This window comes from Cetorhinus maximus, chromosome 12, assembly GCF_964194155.1.
Source record: "Cetorhinus maximus chromosome 12, sCetMax3.hap1.1, whole genome shotgun sequence".
NCBI classification, from domain to species: domain Eukaryota; kingdom Metazoa; phylum Chordata; class Chondrichthyes; order Lamniformes; family Cetorhinidae; genus Cetorhinus; species Cetorhinus maximus.
In genome coordinates this window covers 108,609,190-108,613,946 of record NC_135890.1, presented here as the reverse complement: position 1 = coordinate 108,613,946, position 4,757 = coordinate 108,609,190, and the positions used below count along the sequence as shown (strand labels likewise).

At 43.4% G+C, this 4,757-nt stretch overlaps 1 long non-coding RNA gene across 1 annotated transcript in view; it reads right to left on the bottom strand.

Annotated features, from left to right (window-relative positions):
- The window catches only part of LOC144687835 (uncharacterized), a 239,690-nt gene that overhangs the window by 104,431 nt on the left and 130,502 nt on the right, over nucleotides 1-4,757 (bottom strand). The gene's annotated exons all lie outside the window — the stretch shown is intronic.

Below are 4,757 nucleotides of genomic sequence, written 5' to 3'. Positions count from 1 at the left end.
AGGAGGGCTGTGGGAGGTGGGTTAGATTGATAAAGTACAAGACAGGTGTGACTCAGCATATCAGGAATTCACCTAACCTGAGAACCCACGTGAGCTTTGCACCAACCTCAATATCTGCCATTGGTAACATTAAAAGAAAAATACTGCCTAGGCTAGAACACCCAGCAGGTCAGGGCACATCTGCAGCGATGGAAACACAAGAGTTAAGGTGGGTGACCTTTCATCAGTTACAGAGCCAGACAAAGTGGGTAGGAAGGGAAGGGCAAGGCAACAAGAAACAGGATTAAAGTGGAACACAGGACAGGAGTGAATAAATGACAAAGGGATAGTGGTACAAGGTCAGAGGGTACAAATGGGACAAATAGGGATCGTATGAGAAGAAACTGGCATCTATCCTACAAAGAAATCCAAAAGTCTTCTATAGGAATATGAATATTAAAAGGGTGGTAGGAGGAGGAGTGGGGCGGATTAGGGACCTAAAAGAGGGTTTTTGCAAAGAGGCAGGGAACATGGCTGAGGTACTAAATGAGTACTTTGCATCGGTCTTTACCAAGGAAGAAGATGCTGCCTAAGTCATAGTGAAAGAGGAGATAGTTGAGGCTAACAATTGGTTAAGAGGAGGTATTAGATAGGCTGGCTGTACTTAACAATCACAAACATCATTGTGACTGGATGAGATACCCCAAGATACAGAGGGAAGTAAGGGTGGATATTGCTGAGGCTCTGGCCTTAATCTTTCAATCCTTCATACTTAGGTGGTGCTGGAGGATGGGAGAATTGCAAATTTACACCCTTGCTCAAAAAAGAGTGTGAGGATAAACAAAGCAACTACAGGTCAGTCAGTTTAAACTGGATGGTGGGAATTTGAAACAAAATCAACAGTCACTTAGACAAATGTGGATTGATTAAGGAAAACCAGCACTAGTTTGTTAAGGGCAAATTGTGTTTAACCAACTTTTGAGTTTTTTTAATGAAGTAATAGAGATGATTGATGAGAGTAATGTGGGTTGATGTGGCGTGCATGAACTTCCAAAAGACATTTGATAAAGTGCTGTGTAGCAACAATGATACAAAATTGGCCTAAGTGATAGGAAACAAAGGGTAGTGGTGAATAGATCGGAGGAAGGTTAATTGTGGGACCCCAGGGGTCAGTGTTAGAACCCTGCTCTTCTTTATATACATTAATGACCTATAATTGGCTCTACAGGGCAAAATTTCAAAGATTGCAGATTACACAAAACTTGGAAATATTGTGAACTGTGAGAAGGATAGTGATAAACTTCAAGAGGACCTAGACAAGCTGGTGGAATGGTGGACAATTGGCAGACGAACTTTAATGCAGAGAAATGTGAAGCTTTGGTAGGAAGGATGAGGAGAGGCAACATAAAAGAAAGGGTACAATTCTGAAGGGATGTGGGAGCCTCAACTGGACTATTGTGTCCAAGTCTGGGCACCACACTTTTGGAAAGATGTGAAGGCTTTAGAGGGGATGCAGAAAAGATTCGCAAGAATGAAATTCCTCAATCCTGGAACCAATCACGTGGACAGATTGGAGAAGAAGCTGGGGCTGTTTGGGAGATTCGATAGAGGTGTTCAAAATCATGCGGAATCTGGACAGAGTAGCTTGGGAGAAATTGTTCCGATTGGTGGAAGAATTGAGAACCAGTGGATACCAAATGCTGAGTATTTCTAGGATTTTCTGTTTATATTTCAGATTTCCAACATCTGCAGTGCTTTGCTCTCCTATTATATGCTCCATGCCGGGCATTTATAAGTGTGTTTAGTTTAAATTTAAAATGACAAAATATTTATCATTCAATGCAAAATATGATTTTTCCGTTAACATTGATTGGTGCTAATTTACTGGAAGGTTTTTTTAAAAATTGGAAGCGAAACCATGAGTTATGCACCAATAGGATGTGTCACTGTTAGTTCAAGATATTCTCATTTGTACATGGGATTGTTGTTTGCTGGGCTTTTGAAGATCAAGTCTTTTGGATGTTGCTGTCTGGATATTGCATAGGGCCTGGTTCAAAGAAGCAGAGATAGTTGCATAATATGAACAACCAAATTGTGTGTAATTGTCTGACAAAGCCACGGTTGTAAAGTATACCAGACTGAAACCTGAGCTCTCAACGGGCATTCTAAATGAAAGCATAGAATACAAAAGCCAAGAAGTTTTGCTAAACCTATACAAAACAGTTAGACCTCACTGTGACTATGGTTCCCAATTCTGGGCACCTAAAAGATGTGAGGGAAAGGGTTAAAGCTGGGTGGTAGGATGGAAGGGAGGGGAAGGGGGAGTTAAGGGCTGGGAAACAGGACAAACACCAGGGACCATGATTTCTCTCCATGGCCCTGGCAACATGAGGAGAAACCCTTGAACGTAGCAAGAGATTAGGATCTGGAATGCACTGCCCGGGAGTGTGGTGGAAGCAGATTGAATTGAGGCTATCAAAAAAGAAAGAATTTGAAGGGCTATGGAGAAAAGACAGGGAGTACAACCAAGGTGAGTTACTCTTGCAAGAGCCAGTGCAGACACAACAGACTAATGGCCTCCTCTTGTGTTGTAACTATTCTATGATTCTACAATCCTAGATTTACAGCACAGACATAACAACAGATCATGACATTAATTGAATGAATCATGAACAGAATGGGAAATTGAGAATTTGATACATGGGTGACGATTAGGTAGAGGTGGAAGAAAGGACTTCTCTTTGCCTTTAACAGTTACATTGCTTGGGTAAGCTTGAGGCAGTAAGAATTTAAACTTTTGTCAGTGTTATAGCATTTAGTGCAAGTTAATATGCAAAATATCTTAAAACAGACTAAAGGTAATTACCTACAAATATGAATAATGGTGTAAACTAGAACCCTATACCTATATTTTATTAAGTTAATAGTTCATACAAGTTAAATTAACTGGTTTTTAAAAAACATTAAATTTAAGCCAAGTGAATTCTGTTTATTCATTTACTGGAGGTGGTTGTCACTAGCGAAGCCAGCATTTATTGTCCATACCTCACTGCCCTTGAGATGGTGGTGGTGAGCTGCCTTCTTGAACTGCTGCAGTCCATATGGTGTTGGTACATCCACAGTGCTGTTAGGGTGGGAGTCCCAGAATTTTGACCCAGTAACAGTGAAGGTACAGCAATATAGTTCCGATTCAGGTTGGTGTGTGGCTTGGAAAGGAACTTGCTGGTGGTGGTGTTCCCATGTGCTTGCTGCCCTTGTCCTTCTATATGGTAGAGGTCACAGGTTTGGGAGGGTTTTTAAAAATTCATTTACAGGATGTGGGCATTGCCGGGATATTGTCAGGGCCCGTAGCCCTTTCAGTATCCAGTGCCTTGAGCCATTTCTTGATATCATGTGAAGTGAATCGAATTGGCTGAAGACTGGCATCTGTGATGTTGGGGTCCTCTGGAGATGGATCATCCACTCACCACTTCTGACATAAGATTGTAGCAAATGCTTCAGCTTTATCATTTGCACTGATGTGCTTGGCTCCTCCATCAACGAGGATGAGGGTATTTGTGGAGACTCCTCCACCAGTAAGTTGTTTAATTGTCCACCACCATTCACGACTGGATGTGACAGGACCGCAGAGCTTAGGTCTGATCCATTGGTTGTGGAATCGCTTAGCTCTGTCTATCACTTGCCTCTTATGCTGCTTGGCACGCAAGTAGTCCTATTGTAGCTTTACCAGGTTGACACCTCATTTTTAGGGATGCCTGGTGCTGCTCCTGGCATGCCCTCCTGCACTCTTCATTGAAACAGTGTTAATCCCATGGCTTAATGGTAATGGTAGAGTGGGCAATATGCCAGGCCATGAGGTTACAGGCTGTGGTTGAGTACATTTCTGCTGCTGTTGATAGCCCACAGTGCCTCATGGATACCCAGTCGAGTTTTAGATCTGGTTCAAAATCTATCCCATTTAGCACGGTGGCAGTGCCACACAACACAATGGAGGGTATCCTCAATGTGAAGATGGGACTTCATCTCCAAAGACTGTGCGGTGGTCACTTCTACCGATACTGTCATGGACAGATGCATCTGCAGCAGGCAGGTTGGTGAGGATGAGGTCAAGTATGTTTTTCCCTCTTCTTGGTTCCCTCACCACCTGCCGCAGACCCAGTCTAGCAGCTATGTCCTTTAGGGCTCAGCCAGCTCAGTCTGTGGTGGTGCTACCGAGTCACTCTTGGTAATGGACTTTGAAGTCCCCACCCAGAGAACATTCTGCACCCTTGCCAGCCTCAGTGCTTCTGTTCAACATGGAGTAGTGAATCATCAGCTGAGGGGGTGAGGTACATGGTAATCAGCAAGAGCTTACCTTGCCCATGTTTGACTTGGTACCATGAGACTTCATGGGGGCCAGAGTTGATGTTAAGGAATCACAGGCCAACTCCGTCCTGACTGTATACCATTGTGCCGCCACCTCTTCTGGATGTGTCCTAATGGGGGGACAGGACATACCCAGGGATGGTGATGGTCCTGTCAGAGAGGCTTTGGCGAGTTGCTGCAGTGCATCAGACTGCAGTCATGGTATTTGTATGGCTGGCTCTATTAAGTTGCTGGTTTATGGTAAACCCCAGGATGTTAATGGTGGGAGATTCAACAATGGTAATGTCACTGACTGTCAAAGAAAGGTAGTTAGTCTCTCTCTTGTTGGAGATGCTTATTGCCTGGCACTTTTGTAGCGTGAATGTTACTTGCCACTTACCAAAGTCTGAACATTGTCCAGGTCTTGTTGCATA